Source organism: Pristiophorus japonicus, unplaced genomic scaffold, assembly GCF_044704955.1.
Source record: "Pristiophorus japonicus isolate sPriJap1 unplaced genomic scaffold, sPriJap1.hap1 HAP1_SCAFFOLD_288, whole genome shotgun sequence".
NCBI lineage: Eukaryota > Metazoa > Chordata > Chondrichthyes > Pristiophoridae > Pristiophorus > Pristiophorus japonicus.
In genome coordinates, this window is record NW_027252646.1 from 678,752 (window position 1) to 700,788 (window position 22,037).

Below are 22,037 nucleotides of genomic sequence, written 5' to 3' on the forward strand. Positions count from 1 at the left end.
CCCAGCAGATAGCTCTTGGTCGGCTGGTGCGGACACGATGGGCCGAAATGGTCACCTTCCCTGCTGTAAGTTTCTATGAGTCGATGATATATCGGTGTCTCTGAGACTGGATGTGGAAAAGGTGGGATACAGACTGGGGGTGGGAAGTGAAAGTACTGTGGGCAGATTGTAAAGTGCGGAGTGAGTGGTTCCTGTTGGTGGTGTCGGCCTGTCGTTGATTGACGGTCAATTCAGTAACAGAAGCCAAAATTGAGTAGGCCCCAGTGAGATTTGAACCCACGACCCCTGGTTTACTAAATCAATGCTCTAACCCCTGAGCTATGGAGCCACCTGCTCTGGGCTGTGGGTCATTCCCCAGTTAGTGCTGTGTGTTTGAAGAATGAGGAGGGGTCAGTGAAACACTCAGATTGTGTCTCATCCCCCAGACTCCTTCCTCCGTCTCTTCAATATTCACCTCTCAACATCGATATATCGGGTCTTTCACGTAGTAAAACATCCCAAGGCAACTCAGTCACACTCTACCCCAATCTCTCTGTCTCTCTGTCTCTCTCTTTCTGTCATGTATGTATGCTTGGGGTTACTAGCCACCAGGTGGGGCCACTGTCGGAGGTCATTGGGCTGTACACACGTGTGTACGGCCCAGGTATAAAAGGCCAGCCATCTTGTAATGTAATCACTTTGGGCCCTAATAAAGTAGAGCCAGGTGTTTACCTGTTCGGAGTTGACAGTAATCTGTCTGTTGAGTTATTGCACACACAACACTTTCTCACTCTCTCTGTCTCTCTCACACACTCTCACTTTCTCTCTGTGTGTCTCTCGAGGGGGAACGGGAGAGAGGGGAATAAGTGAGAGACGGGGAAAGCGAGATAGCAGGACAGGAAGAGAGGGGTAAAAAGATGCAGAACGGGTCGTGATGGGGAAGGGAGAGGGAGAGAGTGTAAGAGAGATGAGAACCTGTTGTTCCAGGGTCGGTCTCGGAGCTTTTTAATATTGATAATTAAAACCCTTGTTAATTGACGGCAAATTTAAATACAAAACTAATTTTGAATCGGCCCCAGTGAGATTTGAACTCATGACCCCTGGTTTATTAGACCAGTGCTCTAACCCCTGAGCTATGGAGCAAACTGCTTTCGGAAAGATAGGGGAAGGAGCAGGAAAGAGAGGGGAAGGTAAAAGAGAGAGTGGAATTCGTGAGAGAGAGAGGGAAGGAGTGAGAGAGGGAGGGGAAGGGGAGAGAGTGGGGGAAGGAGTGAGAGAGAGGGGGAAGGGGAGAGAGTGGGGGAAGGAGTGAGAGAGTGGGGGAAGGAGTGAGAGAGGGAGGGGAAGGGGAGAGAGAGTGGGGGAAGGAGTGAGAGAGAGGGGGAAGAAGTGAGAGAGAGGGGGAAGGGGAGAGAGTGGGGGAAGGAGTGAGAGAGAGGTGAAGGAGTGAGAGAGAGGGGGAAGGAGTGAGAGAGAGGGGGAGGGGTGAGAGAGGGGGAAGGAGTGAGAGAGAGGGTGAGGGGAGAGAGAGGGGGGAAGGAGCGAGAGAGAGGGAAAGGGGAGAGAGTGGGGGAAGGAGTGAGAGAGAGAGGGAAGGAGTGAGAGAGAGGGGGAGGGGAGAGAGATAGGGGAAGCAGTGAGAGAGTTGGGAAGGAGTGAGAGAGAGGGGAAGGGGAGAGAGAGGGGGAAAGGAGTGAGAGAGAGCGGAAGGGGAGAGAGTGGTGGAAGGAGCGAGAGAGAGGGGAAGGGGAGAGAGTGGGGGAAGGAGTGAGAGAAAGAGGGAAGGAGTGAGAGAGAGGGGGAGGGGAGAGAGATAGGGGAAGGAGTGAGAGAGGGGGGAAGGAGTGAGAGAGAGGGGAAGGGGAGACCGAGAGGGAAGGAGTGAGAGAGAGAGGAAGGGGAGAGAGTGGTGGAAGGATCGAGAGAGAGGGGAAGGGGAGAGAAAGGGGAAAGGAGTGAGAGAGAGGGGGAAGGAGTGAGAGAGAGGGGGAGAGAGTGAGAGAGAGGGGAAGGGGAGAGAGTGGGGGAAGAAGTGAGAGAGAGGGGAAGGGGAGAGAGATAGGGGAAGCAGTGAGAGAGGGGGAAGGAGTGAGAGAGAGGGGAAGGGGAGAGAGGGAAGTGACAGAGAGAGAAAGGAAGGGGAGAGAGAGGGAGAAGTGGAGAATCTGAAAAGAAAGGGAAGAGAAAGCGAGAGAGCGGACGGAAGGGAAGGGAGAGGGAAAGGGAGAGTGAAACGGCAATGGGGTAAGCGGAGAGAAGGGGGAGAGATTGGGTAGTGGAGAGAGGGGGAGGGGAGAGAAAGGGAAGTTAGAGGAGGAAGGAGAGAGAGGAGAAGGAGTGAGAGAATGAAAGCAGAGAGGGAAGGGGAGAGAGGGGAAGTAGAGAGCGAGAGAGGGGAAGGGGAGAGAGAGAGTGGGGAAGGAGAGGTAAAGAGAGGGGAAGGGAAAAGAGAAAGTTGGGAATGTGAAAGAGCGGGAGGGGAAGGGGAGAGATAGAGAGGGGAAGGAGTGTGAAAGAGAGGGGAAGGGGAAAGAGAGAGTGGAAGGAGTGTGAGAGAGGTGGAAGGAGTGATAGAGGGGAAAGGGGAAAAAGCGGGTGGTGAAGGGGAGAGAGAGGGAGAAGGGGGAAATCTGAAAAGAAATGGAAAAGAGAGAGAGAGAGAGGAGGAAGGGGTGGGAGGGGACGAAAGAGAGGGAGGAAGGAGAGGGAAGCAGAGAGTGAAAAGCGGAGAGAGGGGGAAGGAGAGAGAGTGAGGGGAGAGGGTTAGAGAGGGGAATGAGTGAGTGTAATGTCTGTAAGCTTGTAATGTTTGTAGCTCCACACTGTGGATGTGGACATATTGTGTACTGCAACTGCAGAGTTAATAATTGAACAGAACCAGGCAGATTTCCGGAGGCTTCCGAGATCGCTGCCTGCCTTGTTAGGAGCTGTGTGTGCTGTGCTCTGTGAATATAACACAGTGAGAGACGGGGAAAGCGAGATAGTGGGAAAGGGAGAGAGGTAGGAAGGAGTGAGAGAGAGTTGGATATGGGAGACAGGGAGGAAGAGAGAGCGGAAGGGGAGAGAGAGAGGGGGAGGGGAAAGAGAGGGAGGGGACAGAGAGAGGGGGAAGGAGAGAGATAGAGAGAGAGGAAAGGAGTGAGAGAGGGGAAAAGGAGAGAGCGGAAGGGGAGAGAAAGAGATGGAAGGCGAGAGAGGGAGGGGAAGGCGAGAGAGGGAGGGGAAGGGGAGAGAGAGAAGGGAAGAGGAGAGAGGGAGGAGACAGAGGAGAGAGAGAAAGGAAGGGGAGAGAGAGGGAGAATGGGAGAATATGAAAAAAAGGGAAAAGAGAGAGGAGGGAGGGGAGGGAAGAGAGGGCAGGGGAGAGTGGGGGACGGAAGAGGGTGAGAGATGGGAATGTGAGAGACGGGAAAAGCGAGATAGCAGAAAAAAGATGTAAAACATGTCAGGCAGAGATCGAGAGAAGGTTGTGAGGGGAGCCTGTTGTTTCAGGGTCAGTCTCAGAGTTGTTAATATTTATAATTAAAGCCCTTGTTAATTGACACTGCATTGAAACACTGAGCTAATTTTGAGTAGGCACCAGTGAGATTTTAACTCACAACCCCTGGTTTACTAGACCAGTGATCTAACCCCTGAGCTATGGAGCCACCTGCCCTGGGCTGTGGGTCATTCCCCAGTTAGTGCTGTGTGTTTGAAGAATGAGGAGGGGTCAGTGAAACGCTCAGATTGTGTCTCATCCCCCAGACTCCTGCCAGAGAGAGGGAAGAGGTGAGTGAAGGAAAGGAGTGAGAGAGAAGGAAGGGGAGAGTGAGGGGAAGGAGTGAGAGAGAGGGAAGGGGAGAGTGAGGGGAAGGAGTGAGAGAGAGGGAAGGGGAGAGTGAGGGAAGGAGTGAGAGAGAGACGGGGAAGGGGAGAGTGAGGGGAAGGAGTGAGAGAGAGGGAAGGGGAGAGTGAGGGGAAGGAGTGAGAGAGAGGGAAGGGTAGAGTGAGGGGACGGTGTGAGAGAGAGGGAAGGGGAGAGTGGGGGAAGGAGTGAGAGAGAGACGGGGAAGGGGAGAGTGAGGGGAAGGAGTGAGAGAGAGGGAAGGGGAGAGTGAGGGGAAGGAGTGAGAGAGCGGGAAGGGGAGAGTCAGGGGATGGAGTGAGAGAGAGGGAAGGGGAGAGTGGGGGAAGGAGTGAGAGAGAGACGGGGAAGGGGAGAGTGAGGGGAAGGAGTGAGAGAGAGGGAAGGGGAGAGTGAGGGGACGGTGTGAGAGAGAGGGAAGGGGAGAGTGAGGGGAAGGAGTGAGAGAGAGACGGGGAAGAGGAGAGACAGAGGGAACACCAACAATAATGTATATTTATATAGCGCCTTTAACGTAGTGAAACGTCCCAAGGTGCTCCACAGGAGGATTATGGGATAAAAATTTGACACCGAACCACAAAAGTAGAAATTAGCGCAGGTGAAGAGGTCGGTTTTAAGGAATGTCTTGAAGGAGGAAAGAGAGGTAGAGAGGCGGAGAGGTTTAGGGAGGGAGTTCCAGAGCTTGGGGCCCAGGCAACAGAAGGCCCGGCCACCGATGGTGGAGCGATTATAATCAGGGATGGTCAGGAGGGCAGAATTAGAGGAGTGCAGACATCTCGGGGGGTTGTGGGCCTGGAGGAGGTTACAGAGATAGTGAGGGGTGTCGGGCTGGAGGAGGTTACAGAGATAGGGAGGGGTGTAGGGGCCATCGAGGGATTTGTAAACAAGGATGAGAATTTTGAAATCGAGGCGTTGCTTAACCGGGAGCCAATGTAGGTCAGCGAGCACAGGGGGTGATGGGTGAGCGGGACTCGGTGCGAGTTAGGACACGGGGCAGTGAGCACAGTGGGTGATGGGTGAGTGGGACTCGGTGTGAGTTAGGACACGGGGGCAGTGAGCACAGCGGGTGATGGGTGAGTGGGACTGGTTGAGAGTTAGGACACGGGGCAGTGAGCACAGGGGTTGATGGGTGAGAGGGACTCGGTGAGAGTTAGGACACGGGGGCAGTGAGCACAGGGGGTGATGGGTGAGTGGGACTGGGTGTGAGTTAGGACACGGGGGCAGTGAGCACAGTGGGTGATGGGTGAGTGGGACTCGGTGCGAGTTAGGACACGGGGGCAGTGAGCACAGCGGGTGATGGGTGAGTGGGACTGGGTGTGAGTTAGGACACGGGGCAGCGAGCACAGGGGGTGATGGGTGAGTGGGACTGGGTGTGAGTTCGGACTCGGTGCAGTGAGCACAAGGGGTGATGGGTGAGCGGGACTGGGTGTGAGTTAGGACTCGGTGCAGCCAGGTTTTGGATCACCTCCAGTTGACATTGGGTGGAATGTCGGAAGAAGTGAGAGAGAGGGGGAAGGGATGGAGTTGGAGACGGGGAAAGTGAGATAGCGGGAAAAGCTGTTGAATGAGGAAGGCAGAGAGAGATTTGGATGGAGAGAAAGTGAAAGAAGAGGGGAGCTTGTTGTTTCATGATTGGACTCAGAGCTGTGTAATATTAATAAATAAAGTCCTTTTTAATGGACTTTATGAAATTTGATACTGAGCTAATCTTGGGGAGGGCCTAGTGAGATTGGAACCCACGACCACTGGTTTACTAGACCAGTGCTCTAACCCCTGAGCTATGGAACCACCTGCTCTGGGTTGTGGGTCATTCCCCAGTTAGTGCTGTGTGTTTGAAGAATGAGGAGGGGTCAGTGAAACGCTCAGATTGTGTCTGATCCCCCAGACTCCTGCCTCCGTCTCTTCAATATTCGCCTCTCAACATCAATATATCGGGTCTTTCACGTAGTAAAACATCCCAAGGCAACTCAGTCACACTCTGCCTCAATCTCTCTGTCTCTCTCTCAGTCTCTCTGTGTCTCTGTGTATCTTTCTCAGTCTCTCTCTCTCTGTCTTTCTTTCTCACTCTCTCTCTGTCTCTCAATCATTTTGTCTCTCTGTCTCTCTCCCTCTCTCTCTCACTCACTCTCTCTCTGTTTCTCTCTCTTTTTCAGTCTCTCTCTCTGTCTCTCTATCACTTTCTCTCTGTCGCTCACTGTCTCTCGAGCCGGAAGGGGTGAGAGAGGGGGAAGGGGAAAGTCAGAAGGGAAAGGAGAGAGAGAGAGAGAGGGAGGGGAGAGATTGAGGAGTGAGTAGAGAGAGAGGAGCGGAGAGTGGGAAGGGGAGAAAGTGGGGGAAAGGAACAGGGAGAGGGAAGGAGTGAGTGAGGGGGGAAGGCGAGAGAGAGAGAGAGAGAGAGATGGAGAGAGAGGAGCGTGTCAGTAGTTGTTATTACATCGATAGTCCACTAGGTGGGGGTCTATTAGAGGAAGAGAGAGGGAAGGGGAGAGTGAGGTGAAGGAGTGAGAGAGAGGGAAGGGGAGAATGAGAGAAACGAGTGAGAGAGAGGGAAGAGGCGAGTGAGGGGAAGGAGTGAGAGAGAGGGAAGGGGAGAGTGAGGGGAAGGAGTGAGAGAGAGGGAAGGGGACAGTGAGAGGAAGGAGTGAGAGAGAGGGAAGGGGAGAGTGAGGGGAAGGAGTGAGAGAGAGGGAAGGGGAGAGTGAAGGGAAGGTGTGAGAGAGAAGGAAGGGGAGAGTGAAGGGAAGGAGTGGGAGAGAGGGAAGGGGAGAGTGAGGGGAAGGAATGAGAGAGAGGGAAGGGGAGAGTGAGGGGAAGGAGTGAGAGAGAGGGAAGGGGAGAGTGAGGGGATGGAGAGAGAGAGGGAAGGGCAGAGTGAGGGGAAGGAGTGAGAGAGAGGGAAGGGGAGAGTGAGGGGAAGGAGTGAGAGAGAGGGAAGGGGAGAATGAGGGGAAGGAGTGAGAGAGAGGGAAGGGGAGAGTGAGGGGAAGGAGTGAGAGAGAGGGAAGGGGAGAGTGAGGGGAAGGAGTAAGAGAGAGGGAAGGGGTGAGTGAGGGGAAGGAGTGAGAGAGAGACGGGCAAGAGGAGAGACAGTGGGAACAACAACAATAATGTATATTTATATAGCGCCTTTAACGTAGTGAAACGTCCCAAGGTGCTCCACAGGAGGATTATGGGATAAAAATTTGACACCGAGCCACAAAATTAGAAATTAACGCAGGTGAAGAGGTCGGTTTTAAGGAATGTCTTGAAGGAGGAAAGAGAGGTAGAGAGGCGGAGAGGTTTAGGGAGGGAGTTCCAGAGCTTGGGGCCCAGGCAACAGAAGGCAAGGCCACCGATGGTGGAGTGATTATAATCACGGATGGTCAGGAGGGCAGAATTAGAGGAGTGCAGACATCTCGGGGGTTGTGGGGCTGGAGGGAATTACAGAGATAGTGAGGGGTGTCGGGCTGGAGGAGGTTACAGAGATAGGGAGGGGTGTAGGGGCCATGGAGGGATTTGTAAACAAGGATGAGAATTTTGAAATCGAGGCGTTGCTTAACCGGGAGCCAATGTAGGTCAGCGAGCACAGGGGGTGATGGGTGAGTGGGACTGGGTGCGAGTTAGGACACGGGGGCAGCAAGCAAAACGGTTGAGGGGTGAGCGGGACTCGGTGCGAGTTAGGACACCGGGCAGCGAGCACAGGGGGTGATGGGTGAGCGGGACTCGGTGCGAGTTAGGACACGGGGCAGTGAGCACAAGGGGTGATGGGTGAGCGGGACTGGGTACGAGTTAGGACACCGGGCAGCGAGCACAGAGGGTGATGGGTGAGCGGGACTCGGTGTGAGTTAGGACACGGGGCAGTGAGCACAGGTGCTGATGGGTGAGCGGGACTCGGTGTGAGTTAGGACAGAGGGTCAGTGAGCACAGTGGGTGATGGGTGAGTGGGACTCGGTGCGAGTTAGGACACGGGGGCAGTGAGCACAGTGGGTGATGGGTGAGCGGGACTCGGTGTTAGTTAGGACACGGGGCAGTGAGCACAAGGGGTGATGGGTGAGTGGGACTCGGTGCGAGTTAGGACAAGGGGCAGCCGAGGTTTTGATCACCTCTAGTTTACGTCGGGTAGAATGTGGGAAGGAGTGAAAGAGAGAATCAGAGAATCATAAACATTTACAGCACGGGAGGAGGCCATTCGGCCCATCGTGTCCACACCGGCCGACCAAGAGCTACCCAGCCTAATCCCACTTTCCAGCTCTCGGTCCGTAGCCCTGTAGGATACGACACTTCAAGTGTACATTCAAGTACTTTTTAAATGTGGTGAGGGTTTCTGCCTCTACCACCCTTTCAGGCCGTGAGTTCCAGACCCCCACCACCCTCTGGGTGAAGACAATTCCCCTCAAATCCCCTCTAAACCCCCCCCCAATTACTTTAAATCTATGCCCCTGGTTATTGACCCCTCTGCTAAGGGGAAATAGGTCCTTCCTATCCACTCTATCCAGGCCCCTCATAATTTTATACACCTCAATTAAATCTCCCCTCAGCCTCCTCTGTTCCCAGGAAAACAACCCCCAGCATATCCAATCTTTCCTCGTGGCTAAAGTTTTCCAGTCCCGGCAACATCCTGGTAAATCTCCTCTGCACCCTCTCCAGTGCAATCACATCCTTCCTGTAATGTGGTGACCAGAACTGCACGCAGTACTCCAGCTGTGGCCTAACCAGTGTTGTGTACAGTTCGAGCGTAACCACAGGGCAGGGGTAAGGTGTGCATTTCATAAATTTGGTGACTTTACAGAGTGCCCTCCGAGGGTCAAACAGATGTGGCCGTGGGATTCATTATTTGTGGAAAATCCCAACTGGATCATCTTGTGTCCATTGCCGCATCTTGAGCCTAAAACTAGCGAAGGCAGGAACTGGGAAATGTCAGGATATCGCAGGAAGGATGTGATTGCACTGGAGAGGGTGCAGAGGAGATTTACCAGGATGTTGGCGGGACTGGAGAATTTTAGCGATGAGGAAAGATTGGATCGGCTGGGGTTGTTTTCTTTGGAACAGAGGAGGCTGAGGGGAGACCTCCATTCCTTCACCCAGAGGGTGGTGGGGGTCTGGAACTCACGGCCTGAAAGGGTGGTAGAGGCAGAAACCCTCACCACATTTAAAAGGTACTTGGATGTGCACTTGAAGTGCCGTAAGCTACAGGGCTACGCACCGAGAGCTGGAAAGTGGGATCAGGCTGGGATCATATCATCATCATAGGCAGTCCCTCGGAATCGAGGAAGACTTGCTCCCACTCTTAACATGCGTCCTTAGGTGACTGAACAGTCCAATAGGGGAACCACAGTCCCTGTCACAGGTGGGACAGATAGACGTTGAGGGAAGGGGAGGGTGGGACTGGTTTGCCGCACGCTCCTTCCGCTGCCTGCGCTTGGTCTCTGCATGCTCTCGGCGACGAGACTCGAGGTGCTCAGCGCCCTCCCGGATGCACTTCCTCCACTCCGGGCGGACTGGTCTTTGGCCAGGGACTCCCAGGTGTCGGTGGGGATGTTGCACTTTATCAGGGAGGCTTTGAGAGTGTTCCCTCTGCCCACCTTTGGCTCGCTTGCCGTGAAGGAGTTCCGAGTAGAGCGCTTGCTTTGGGAGTCTCGTGTCTGGAACATGCGGACTATGTGGCCCTGCCCAGCAGATAGCTCTTGGTCGGCTGGTGCGGACACGATGGGCCGAAATGGTCTCCTTCCCTGCTGTAAGTTTCTATGAGTCGGTGATATATCGGTGTCTCTGAGACTGGATGTGGAAAAGGTGGGATACAGACTGGGGGTGGGAAGTGAAAGTGCTGTGGGCAGATTGCAAAGTGCGGAGTGAGTCGGTTTCTGTTGATGGTGTCGGCCTCTTGACGGTCAATTCAGAAACAGAAGCCAAAATTGAGTAAGACCCAGTGAGATTTGAACTCACAACCACTGGTTTACGAGTCCAGTGCTCTAACCCCTGAGCTATGGAGCCACCTGCGCTGGGAAAGACAGGTCAAGGGGAAGGAAAGAGAGGGGAAGGGGAAAGAGAGAGTGGAAGGAGTGAGAGAGACGAATGGGAGAACTCAGAATGGGAGAGAAAGAGAGTGGGAGGGGAGAGATTAGAAGGGGAGAGAGGAGAAGGGGACAGAGATGGAAAGGCGAGAGAGGGAGAATGGGGAGAATCTGAAAAGAAAGGGAAAAGAGAGAGAGAGGAGAGAGGGGAGGGAAGATGGGGAAGTGAAAAGGCAGAGGGGAGAGTGGATAGGGGAGAGAGGGGAGGAAGGAGTGGGAAGAGAATGAAATTCGAGAGGGAAGGGGAGAACGAGAGAGGAAAAAGATGTTGAACATGTCATCATGGGAAAGGCAGAGAGACAGTAGTTTCAGGATCAGTCTCAAAGATGTTTAATATTTATAACTAAATCCCTTATTAATTGATGGTGAATTTAAATACTGATCTAATTTTGAATTGGCCCCAGTGAGATTTGAACCCACGACCCATGGTTTACTAAACCAGTGCTCTAACCCCTGAGCTATGGAACCACCTGCCCTGGGCTGTGGGTCATTCCCCAGTTAGTGCTGTGTGTTTGAAGAATGAGGAGGGGTCAGTGAAACGCTCAGATTGTGTCTCATCCCCCAGACTCCTGCCTCCGTCTCTTCAATATTCACCTCTCAACATCGATATATCGGGTCTTTCACGTAGTAAAACATCCCAAGGCAACTCAGTCACACTCTGTCCCAATCTCTCTGTCTCTCTGTCTCTCTGTCTCTGTCTCTTTCTTTCTGTCTCTCACCTTCTCACTCTGTCTCTCGAGGCGGGAGGGCAGAGCGGGGGAAGGGGAGAGAGAGGGAGAAGGGAAGAGAGGGGGGGGATTGGAGAGATGGGGAGGGGGAGAGTCTGATGGGAAAGGGGAGAGCGAGAGCGAAGGAATGAAAAGGAGGATGGAGGGGAGTGGAGACTGTGGAGGGGAGGGAGAAGGAGAGGGAGGAGAGAGAGAGGAGGGGAGAAAATGAAAAGGGAGAGGGGAAGGAGTGAGCGAGAGGGGAAGGGGAGAGAGAGAGGGGGAAGGGGAGAGCAAGAGGGGGAGGGGAAAGAGTGGGAAGGGGAAAGAGAGGGGGGAAGGGGAGAGCAAGAGAGGGGAGGGGAAAGAGAGGGAAGGGAAAGGGAGAGAGGGAGAAGGGGAGAGAGAGGGGGGAAGGCGAGAGTGAGAGAGGGGAGGGGAAAGAGTAGGAAGGGGAGAGAGAGGGGGGGGAAGGTGAAAGAGATGTTAAGAAGAGTGATGGGGAAGGAGTGAGAGAGAGAGGGGAAGGAGTGAGAGAGTGAGGAAGGGGAGAAAGAAAGGGGAAGGGGAGAGAGGGAGAAGGGGAGAATCTGAAAGGAAAGGGAAAGGAGAGAGAGAGGAGGGAGGGGAGGAAAGGGAGCGGAGAAGGAGGAGGGAGAGGGAGAGTGGAAAGGCAGAGTCGGAAGGGGAGAGAGTGGGACGGGAAGAGGGTGAGGCGAGGGAGGGGAAAGGGGAAGAGGGGAATGAGTGAGAGACGGGGAAAGCGAGATAGCGGGAAAGTGAGAGAGGAATAAAAAGATGTGGAACGGGTCGTGATTGTTGTGTACACATGTAAACGTCACCAATATGTAAGACTTGCCACTAGGGGGCACACCTGTGGGAGACCCAATGGTCACCTGTACACCCTGGGACAAGCAGGTATATAAGGTGACTCACCATACTGCTTCCCCACCCTGGAGTCTGAATAAAGAGCACAAGGTCACCACAGTTTGAGCTTGCAATACAGTCCTGTGGATTTATTCTGAACATCACTCACTGGCGACGAGTAACGGATCACCAACCTTCACACGGTAATGGCTGCCGTTGGTCTTGTTGAGGGATTTGTTGAGGGTGATGATTTGGGAAGCCTTCGTTGAGCGTCCCGACCGGTACTACGTCGCCAATGAACAGGACGAGGCTGAGAGAGGGCGATCAAGACCAGGGCGATTCTCCTCACCGTATGTGGGTCTCCGATATACGGCCTGCTCAAAAACCTGCTGGCACCGGTCAAACCAGAGGAGAAGACTTACACAGAGCTGTGTGTGCTGGTGTGGGAACGCCTCAAGCCGAAGGAGAGCACCTTAAAGGCCAGGTATCACTTTTACACCCACCGGCGCTCCCAGGGCCAGAAGATTCCTTGCGGGGCAGTACGGTTTTTGCGGGATCTTTGCGGGAAATGTTGCCGAACGGTTTCGTGCTCGGAATCGGTCACGTGGTCATCCTTCGCAAGCTGCTGTCTGCCGGATCCCGGGATAAACGGGCCCTTTTCGGAATGGGAGGCACTGACTAGTGGGGTACCGCAGGGCTCAGTGCTGGGACCCCAGCTATTTACAATATACATCAATGATTTAGATGAAGGAATTGAGTGTAATATCTCCAAGTTTGCAGATGACACTAAACTGGGTGGCGGTGTGAGCTGTGAGGAGGATGCTAAGAGGCTGCAGGGTGACTTGGACAGGTTAGGTGAGTGGGCAAATGCATGGCAGATGCAGTATAATGTGGATAAATGTGAGGTTATCCACTTTGGGGGCAAAAACAGGAAGGCAGAATATTATCTGAATGGTGACAGATTAGGAAAAGGGGAGGTGCAACGAGACCTGGGTGTCATGGTTCATCAGTCATTGAAAGTTGGCATGCAGGTACAGCAGGCGGTGAAGAAGTCAAATGGTATGTTGGTCGACATAGCGAGAGGATTTGAGTATAGGAGCAGGGAGGTCTTACTGCAGTTGTACAGGGCCTTGGTGAGGCCACACCTGGAATATTGTGTTCAGTTTTGGTCTCCTAATCTGAGGAAGGACATTCTTGCTATTGAGGGAGTGCAGCGAAGGTTCACCAGACTGATTCCCGGGATGGCTGGACTGATATATGAGGAGAGACTGGATAAACTGGGCCTTTATACACTGGAGTTTAGAAGGATGAGAGGGGATCTCACAGAAACGTATAAGATTCTGACGGGACGGGACAGGTTAGATGCGGGAAGAATGTTCCCGATGTTGGGGAAGTCCAGAACCAGGGGACACAATCTAAGGCCATTTAGGACTGAGATGAGGAGAAATTTCTTCACTCAGAGAGCTGTTAACCTGTGGAATTCCCTGCCGCAGAGAGTTGTTGAGGCCAATTCATTGGATATATTCAAGAGGGAGTTAGTTATGGCACTTAAGGCTAAAGGGATCAAGGGGTATGGAGAGAAAGCAGGAAAGGGGTACTGAGGTGAATGATCAGCCATGATCTTATTGAATGGTGGTGCAGGCTCGAAGGGCCGAATGGCCTACTCCTGCACCTATTTTCTCTGTTTCTATGTTTCTATCTGAGCAAGGCCATCACGACAGCCCAGGCCTTCATATCCACGAGCGATAACACGAAACAGATTCGAAGCTCACCGGCAAGTACTGTGCATAAAATAATGTATTCAGCAGGCAGAACGGCACAGGACAGGGCCCACATGACCGCAGAGGCCAGACCTAGGCCTCGAGTGACTCAGAGTCCGCCGTGGGCCGTGAATGCGTATCCATTAGCACCATGTTGGTGCTGCTGGGGTCAGCCATCGAGCCCATCAATGTCGATTCAAGCCCTGTGTGTGCAAGGGCCGTGGAACAATGGGGCACCTCCAGCGAATGTGCAAACGGTCTGTGACTCACCACGTGGCAGAGTCAGGAGAGGACCATCGATCCAGCGAGGGTCACGCTGAACGAGCAGGAGAGGCAACTCAACCTGAGGCTGAAGGGGAAGTACATGGGGTACACACCTTCACCACCAAAAGCCCTCCGATAATGTGAAAAGTTGAACCTTACGGCACTCCAGTCTCCATGGAACTAGACACGGGGGCGGGTCAATCAATAATGAGCCAGAAGGCATTCGAGAGGCTGTGGGGGGGGCGACAGAGCACAATGACCCAAGCTGATCCCGATTCAGGCAAAGCTGGGCACCTACACCAAGGAACTGAGACCAGTTATTGGTAGTGCGGGCATAAGGGTATCCCATGAGGGAGCGGTGCGCGATTTACCTCTGTGGATTGTTTCAGGTGATGGGCCAATGCTGCTTGGTAGAAGGTGGATGGGGAAGATTCGATGGAACTGGGAAGACCTCTGTGTACCTTCTCCGGCGAACAACCTCTCCCCTTGCTCAAAGGCTGAGCAAGCCCCCCACCTTCAGCTGAACCAGGCGTCGAAGTGCAGATCCATTTGCAGACCCCCGAGGCACAGGCCGCTCGTCGCGACCACCAGGAGGCGAAGATCAACCGAGCAGCGGTTACAGACGGAGGGTACCCAGCACCCGAAGCCGACGACCTCTTGGCGGCGACGGAAGAGGCTCCAGGTCGACCAAGCGGAGCGGGGCTCCGGCCGAAACCATCCGAATGTGTCTTCCCGACGCCAGAGGCGGGAATCCCTGGGGAGGAAGATGGCGGCAGTCGAGAGAAGCGTCCAGACCACGGGTCGAGAGAAACGTCCAGACCACGGGATGTGGCCGCAACGGAACAGAGGCATGTGTTGGCCAGCGAGGAAGGCCACTGGGTTTGGGGCAAAGGTAAAGGGGGGGGCCGCTGAGAAGGCCAGGAACCCACTATGTTCCAATAAGTTGTTTGCACTGTGGAACCCATGTGAGCGTTCTTTCGCGGCCAATGGTGTACTATCATATGGGGTCGGGGGTACGTTAAAACAAGCCAAAGTAGCGGGCAAACAACAATCGGTCGTATATGTATCTGACAAAGTACTTGTAGCAAGTGATGTGTTATCACATTACCGCCTGCTCACGGCGAACCGCCAGACGGGAGTGTTGCAGCTTATCCGTCGCAAAGGCGTAATGCTCATCCCATCAGATTGCCCCCCCCCCTGTGGGGCAAACCCTGCAATGTGTTACAAAGAAAGGCAGGGAGGCTACACACAGTCGGTGGTGCGGGAACCTCCGTACTACGGCCCAGGATCCACAGGGGGACCACACGGCCTCCCGCTACCACTGAAAGTCTCAGGGCCGTATCGGCCCATCCTGGGCTCTCCAGGCCTTAGGGTCAGCGACAATAGTCCGCAGCGGGCAGCCCAGATCACCAAGCCGAGCACCACACGTGTCGCGGTAGACTCCCTACAGACCCCGGCTGTCCCGGGTTGCTACGCAGTCACCGGACAGAGTCGCTCAGGACCGAGCCTTCCGCCTGCTATCAGCAGAGAATGCACCATGATCGTACGGCCCCCCTCCACGCCACATCAGAATAAGTGACGTGGACAATATTCAGGGCCCCCAGATGGGGCCGAGAGCACTGTGTGAGACAAAGAGGGGAATGGAGTGTGTGTGTGTGTGTGTGTGATGAAAATGGAGTGTTTGGTTGTGAAACCATGTACTGAGCAAACGCAGAAAGCGTTTGGACCAGACCAGACTGCAAACTATCGATAATCAGGCCACCATTGTGAAAGGACCTGGCCACGTCTGTCCCATCACACCAGGCACTCGGCCGGGCAGCAACGTTCCGACCAACTCACCCAGGCCAGGAATTCAAATCAGGTGATCGACCCGGGGACACAGGGCGTCATATCGCCTCAACTTGCAAATAACTGGTACATAAGCCTTTGGAGGGGGCGGGGGGGGGAGTGATGTTATGTATGCACCTAAACCTCACCAATATGTCAGACTTGCCACTAGGGGGCACACCTGTGGGAGGCCTAAGGGTCACTTGTGCACCCTGGGACAAGCAGGTACATAAGGTGATCCACCATGCTGCTTCCCCACTCTGGGGTCTCAATAAAGAGACCAAGGTCACAATAGTTTCAGCTTACGATACGGTCCCGTGGATTTATTCTGAACATAACAGTGATGGGGAGGGCAGAGAGAGATTTGGAAGGGGAAGAGAGAGTGCAAGGGAGACAAGGGGAGGAGAGGGGAGCCTGTTGTTCCAGGGTCGGTCTCAGAGCTGGTTAATATTTATAATTAAAGCCATTGTTAATTGACGGTGAATTTAATAAATAAGCTGATCTTGAGTCGGCCCCAGAGAGATTTGAACTCACGACCCCTGGTTTACAAGATCAGTGCTCTAACCCCTGAGCTATGGAGCCACCTGCTCTGGGAAAGACAGGGGAAGGAGCAGGAAAGAGAGGGGAAGGGAAAAGAGAGAGTGGAAGGAGTGAGAGAGAGGGGGAAGGGGAGACAGAGAAGGAAGGAGTGAGAGAGAGAGGGGGAAGGAGGGGGAAGAGGAAGAGAGGGAGGGAAAGGAGTGAGAGGGGGAAAGGGGAGAGAGAGTGTGGAAGGGAGGGAGAGAGTGTGGAAGGGAGGGAGAGAGTTGAAGGAGTGAGAGGGGGAGGGGAGGGGAGGAGGAGTGAGAGAGAGAGGGGAAGTGGAGAGAGAGTGGAAGGAGTGAGAGAGGGGGAAGGGGAGAGAGATGGGGAGAGGAGAGATGGGAACGAGAAAGAGAGGGAGAAGGGGAGAATCTGAAAAGAAAGGGAAAAGGGAGAGACAGAGGAGGTAGGGGAGGAGAGAGAGGAGAGGGGAGAGGGAAAGGGAGAGTGAAAAGGCAGAACGGGAGGGGGAGAGAGGGTGGAGAGAGTGGGTAGGGATATGAGGGGGAGGGGAGAGAGAGGGAAGATAGAGGAGGAAGGAGAGAGAGGGAAGGAGTGCGCGGTGAATGAAAGTGAGAGAGAAGGGGAGAGAGGGGAAGTGGAGAGCGAGAAAAGGGAAGGGTTAGAGAGAGGCGGGAAGGAGAAGGTGATCGTGGAGGAGTTGGAAAGAGAAGTGAAGGGGAAAGGGAGAGAGAAAGATGGGCGAGGAGAAAGAGAAGGGACGGAGAGAGAGAGAGTGAAAGGGTGGGGGAGAGAGGGGAAGGGGAGTCTGTGAGGGACGGGGAAAGCTCGATAGCGGGAAAAAGATGCAGAACGGGAAGGGAGAGCGATATTACTGGAGACAAAAGGAGATTGTTGATCCAGGGTCAGTCACAAAGCTGTTTAATAGCCTTGTTAATTGAGGGTGAATTTAAATATTGAGTTAACTTTGAGGAGGCCCCATTGAGATTTGAACCCATACCCTGGTTTACAAGACCAGTGCTCTAACCCCTGAGCTATGGAGCCCCTGTCTGAGGAGTTACAGGGGAAGGAACAGGAAAGAGAGGGGAAGGGAAAAGAGAGCGTGGAAGGAGTGAGAGAGAGGGGGAAGGGGAAAGAGAGGAAGGGGAGAGAGAGGGAGACGGAGTGAGAGAGAGAGGAATGGGAGAGAAGGAGAGGGGGAGGGGAGAGACGGGAAGGGGAGAGAGATGGGAAGACGAGAGAGGGAGGAGGCAAGGGAGAGAGAAAGGAAGGGGAGACAGAGAGGGCGAAGGGGAGAATCGGAAAAGAATGGTAAAGCGAGAGAGTGGAGGGAGGGGAGGGATGAGATTGGAAGGGGAGAGGGAGAGTGAAAGGGAGAGTGAAAAAGCAGAGGGGGAAGGGGAGAGAGGGGGGAGAGAAGGGGAGGGGAGAGAGAGGCAAGATAGAGGAAGGAGGAGAGAGAGGGGAAGGAGTGGGGGGAGAATGACAGTCGAGAGGAAAGGGGAGAGAGAGAGAGAGAGGGGAAGGGGAGTGAGCGAGGGGAATGGTAATGTGGGAGGGGAAGGGGAGAGAGAGAGGGGGAGAGGGAAAGAGCAGGGACGAAGAGATAGAGTTAAGGGGGGAGAGAGAGCGGAAGGACTGAGAGAAGGAAGGGGAGAGAGAAGAATAGATGGTTCTGTTGTGTATCTGTAAAGCATGCACTCCCATCTTCCACCACCAGGGAGCACATCCCCTGAAGTCCCAAGGGATCCCAGCATCCCTTGGGAGCACTGTATATAAGCCGGCCCGTAAGGCCTGTTCCTCACTCTGGAGTGTCTTAATAAAGACTGAGGTCACTGTTACTTTAACCTCCCTGTGTGCAGTCTCATCTGTGTTAGGAACACAACAGGTTCATTCGCTGGTTACCAACCAGTAACTTGTATTCGGAACCCAGGAGAGGGCTCTGAGCTAGTTAGAGTGGGTGAGAGCTCAGATGAACCGGAACCCAAGAAAGAATGCAAAAGGCAGGAGGCAACAGAGCAGAGTAGCACTGGGGTAAGGGTAAACCACAAGGTGATAGGAAGGGACAATATGTATGAAGATAAAGGGGCTGCAGGAGGGATCAAAACTAAAAATCATGGTTTAAAAACTAATATTAAAACACTCTACCTAAACGCACGCAGCATTCGAAATAAAGTAAATGAGTTGACGGCACAAATTATTACAAATGGGTATGATTTGGTGGCCATTACAGAAACGTGGTTGCAGGGTGGCCAAGACTGGGAATTTAACATACAGGGGTATCTGACGATTCGGAAAGACAGACAAGAAGGGAAAGGAGGTGGGGTAGCTCTGTTAATAAAGGATGATATCAGGGCAGTTGTGAGAGATGATATTGGCTCTAATGAACAAAATGTTGAATCATTGTGGGTGGAGATTAGAGATAGTAAGGGGAAAAAGTCACTGGTGGGCGTAGTTTATAGGCCCCCAAATAATAACTTCACGGTGGGGCGGGCAATAATCAAGGGAATAATGGAGGCATGTGAAAAAGGAGGGTTTTTAACCTACATATCGATTGGTCAAATCAAATCGCACGGGGTAGCCTGGAGGAGGAATTCATAGAATGCATACGGGATTGTTTCTTAGAACAGTATGTTACAGAACCTACAAGGGAGCAAGCTATCTTCGATCTGGTCCTGTGTAATGAGACAGGAATAATAAACGATCTCCTAGTAAAAGATCCTCTCAGAATGAGTGATCACAGTATGGTTGAATTTGTAATACAGATTGAGGGTGAGGAAGTAGTGTCAGAAACGAGCGTACTATGCTTAAACAAAGGGGACTACAGTGGGATGAGGGCAGAGTTGGCTAAAATAGACTAGAAACACAGACTAAACGGTGGCACAATTGAGGAACAGTGGAGGACTTTTAAGGAGCTCTTTCATAGTGCGCAACAAAAATATATTCCAGTGAAAAAGAAGGGCGGAAAGAGAAGGGATAACCAGCCATGGATAACCAAGGAAATAAAGGAGAGCATCAAATTAAAAACCAATGCATATAAGGTGGCCAAGGTTAGTGGGAAACTAGAAGATTGGGAAAATTTTAAACAACATCAAAGAATGACTAAGAAAGCAATAAAGAAAGGAAAGATAGATTACAAAAGTAAACTTGAGCAAAACATAAAAGCAGATAGTAAAAGCGTTTACCGATATATAAAACGGAAAAGAGTGACTAAAGTAAATGTTGGTCCCTTAGAAGATGAGAAGGGGGATTTAATAATGGGAAATGTGGAAATGGCTAAGACCTTAAACAATTATTTTGCTTCGGTCTTCACAGTGGAAGACATAAAAACCATGCCAAAAATTGCTGGTCACAGGAATGTGGGAAGGGAGGACCTTGAGACAATCACTATCACTAGGGGGGTAGTGCTGGACAGGCTAATGGGACTCAAGGTAGACAAGTCCCCTGGTCCTGATGAAATGCATCCCAGGGAATTAAAAGAGATGGCGGAAGTTATAGTAGATACATTCGTTATAATCTACCAAAATTCTCTGGACTCTGGGGAGGTACCAGCGGATTGGAAAGCAGCTAATGTAACGCCTCTGTTTAAAAAAGGGGCAGACAAAAGGCAGGTAACTATAGGCCGGTTAGTTTAACATCTGTAGTGGGAAAATGCTTGAAGCTATCATTAAGGAAGAAATAGCGGGACATCTAGATAGGAATAGTGCAATCAAGCAGACGCAACACGGATTCATGAAGGGGAAATCATGTTTAACTAATTTACTGGAATTCTTTGAGGATATAACGAGCATGGTGGCTAGAGGTGTACCGATGGATGTGGTGTATTTAGATTTTCAAAAGGCATTCGATAAAGTGCCACACAAAAGGTTACTGCAGAAGATAGAGGTACGCAGAGTCAGAGGAAATGTATTAGCATGGATCGAGAATTGGCTGGCTAACAGAAAGTAGAGAGTCGGGTTAAATGGGTGCTTTTCGGGTTGGAAATCGGTGGTTAGTGGTGTGCCACAGGGATCGGTGCTGGGACCACAACTGTTTACAATATACATAGATGACCTGGAAGAGGGGACAGAGTGTAGCGTAACAAAGAGAGAGTGGAAGGAGTGAGAGAGAGGGGGAAGGGGAAATAGAGAGGGAGGGGAAGAATGGCGATGGAGTGAGTGAGAGAGGCTAATGGATGAGAGCGGAAGGGGAGAGTAAGAGATGGAAGTGGAGAGAGGGGAAGGGGAGAGGGGGGAAGGGGAGAGAGGGAGGAGGCAAGGGAGAGAGAAAGGAAGGGGAGAGAGAGGAGAACGGGAGACTCTGAAAAGAAAGGGAAAAGAGAGCGAGAGAGAAAGGAGGGAGGGAGGGAAGTGGAGAGTGAAAAGGTGAGGGGAAGGGGAGAGAGGGTGGAGAGCCTGGGTTGGCGAAAGAGACAGAGTGAGCGGAGAGAGGGGGTGAGAGAGTGGATAGCGGAGAGAGAGTGTGAGGCGAGGGAGGGGGAAGGGGGGAGAGGGGAATGAATGACAGATGGGGAAAGCGAGATAGTGGTAAAGGGAGAGAGGGGTAAAAAGATGTAGAACATGTTCTGATATGGAAGGGAGAGAGACAGGAGCTTGTTGTTCCAGGGTCGGTCTCAGAGCTGTTTAATATTTATAATTACATCCCTTGTTAATTGACAGTGAATTTAAATACTGAACTAATTTTGAGTAGGCCCCAGTGAGATTTGAACCAACGACCGCTGGTTTATTAGCCCAGTGCTCGAACCCCTGAGCTACGGAACCACCTGCCCTGGGCTGTGGGTCATTCCTCAGTTAGTGCTGTGTGTTTGAAGAATGAGGAGGGGTCAGTGAGACGCTCAGATTGTGTCTCATCCCCCAGACTCCTGCCTCCGTCTCTTCAATATTCACCTCTCAACATCGATATATCGGGTCTTTCACGGAGTAAAACATCCCAAGGCAACTCAGTCACACTCTGTCCCAATCTCTCTGTCTCTCTGTCTCTGTCTCTTTCTTTCTGTCTCTCACCTTCTCACTCGGTCCCTCGAGGGGGGAGGGTGTAGCGGGGGAAGGGGAGAGAGAGGGAGAAGGGAAGAGAGGGGGAGGATTGGAGAGATGGGGAGGGGGAGAGTCTGATGAGAAAGGGGAGAGGGAGAGCGAAGGAATGAAAGGGAGGATGGAGGGGATGCAGACTGGGGAGGGGAGGGAGAAGGAGAGGGTGGGGAGAGAGAGAGGAGGGGAGAAAATGAAAAGGGAGAGGGGAAGGAGTGAGCGAGAGGGGAATGGGAGAGAGAGGGGTAAGGCGAGAGCGAGAGAGGGGAGGGGAAAGAGAGGGAAGGGGAGAGAGAGCAGGGGGAAGGTGAAAGTGATGTTAAGAGGAGTGATGGGGAAGGAGTGAGAGAGAGAGGGGAAGGAGTGAGAGAGTGAGGAAGGGGAGAGAGAAAGGGGAAGGGGAGAGAGGGAGAAGGGGAGAATCTGAAAGGAAAGGGAAAAGAGAGAGAGAGAGGAGGGAGGGGAGGAAAGGGAGCGGAGAAGGAGGAGGGAGAGGGAGAGTGGAAAGGCGAGTCGGAGGGGGAGAGAGTGGGACGGGAAGAGGGTGAGGCGAGGGAGGGGAAAGGGGGAGAGGGGAATGAGTGAGAGACGGGGAAAGCGAGATAGCGGGAAAGTGAGAGAGGAATAAAAAGATGTGGAACGGGTCGTGATTGTTGTGTACACATGTAAACGTCACCAATATGTAAGACTTGCCACTAGGGGGCACACCTGTGGGAGACCCAATGGTCACCTGTACACCCTGGGACAAGCAGGTATATAAGGTGACTCACCATACTGCTTCCCCACCCTGGAGCCTGAATAAAGAGCACAAGGTCACCACAGTTTGAGCTTGCAATACAGTCCTGTGGATTTATTCTGAACATCACTCACTGGCGACGAGTAACGGATCACCAACCTTCACACGGTAATGGCTGCCGTTGGTCTTGTTGAGGGATTTGTTGAGGGTGATGATTTGGGAAGCCTTCGTTGAGCGTCCCGACCGGTACTACGTCGCCAATGAACAGGACGAGGCTGAGAGAGGGCGATCAAGACCAGGGCGATTCTCCTCACCGTATGTGGGTCTCCGATATACGGCCTGCTCAAAAACCTGCTGGCACCGGTCAAACCAGAGGAGAAGACTTACACAGAGCTGTGTGTGCTGGTGTGGGAACGCCTCAAGCCGAAGGAGA

The 22,037-nt window shown here is 52.8% G+C and overlaps 6 non-coding genes across 6 annotated transcripts; all 6 read right to left on the reverse strand.

Annotated features, from left to right (window-relative positions):
• Nucleotides 1-255: 255 nt before the first annotated feature.
• On the reverse strand, nucleotides 256-328 carry trnat-agu (transfer RNA threonine (anticodon AGU)). The gene has a single exon. It is a non-coding gene; the product is annotated as a tRNA-Thr (tRNA).
• A 721-nt stretch (nucleotides 329-1,049) lies between these two features.
• On the reverse strand, nucleotides 1,050-1,122 carry trnai-aau (transfer RNA isoleucine (anticodon AAU)). Its single transcript has one exon. It is a non-coding gene; the product is annotated as a tRNA-Ile (tRNA).
• Nucleotides 1,123-9,720: 8,598 nt separating this feature from the next.
• On the reverse strand, nucleotides 9,721-9,793 carry trnat-cgu (transfer RNA threonine (anticodon CGU)). Its single transcript has one exon. It is a non-coding gene; the product is annotated as a tRNA-Thr (tRNA).
• A 475-nt stretch (nucleotides 9,794-10,268) lies between these two features.
• Nucleotides 10,269-10,341, reverse strand: trnat-agu (transfer RNA threonine (anticodon AGU)). The gene has a single exon. It is a non-coding gene; the product is annotated as a tRNA-Thr (tRNA).
• Nucleotides 10,342-15,807: 5,466 nt separating this feature from the next.
• Nucleotides 15,808-15,880, reverse strand: trnat-ugu (transfer RNA threonine (anticodon UGU)). Its single transcript has one exon. It is a non-coding gene; the product is annotated as a tRNA-Thr (tRNA).
• A 934-nt stretch (nucleotides 15,881-16,814) lies between these two features.
• trnat-ugu (transfer RNA threonine (anticodon UGU)) lies at nucleotides 16,815-16,885 on the reverse strand. Its single transcript has one exon. It is a non-coding gene; the product is annotated as a tRNA-Thr (tRNA).
• Nucleotides 16,886-22,037: the final 5,152 nt, after the last annotated feature.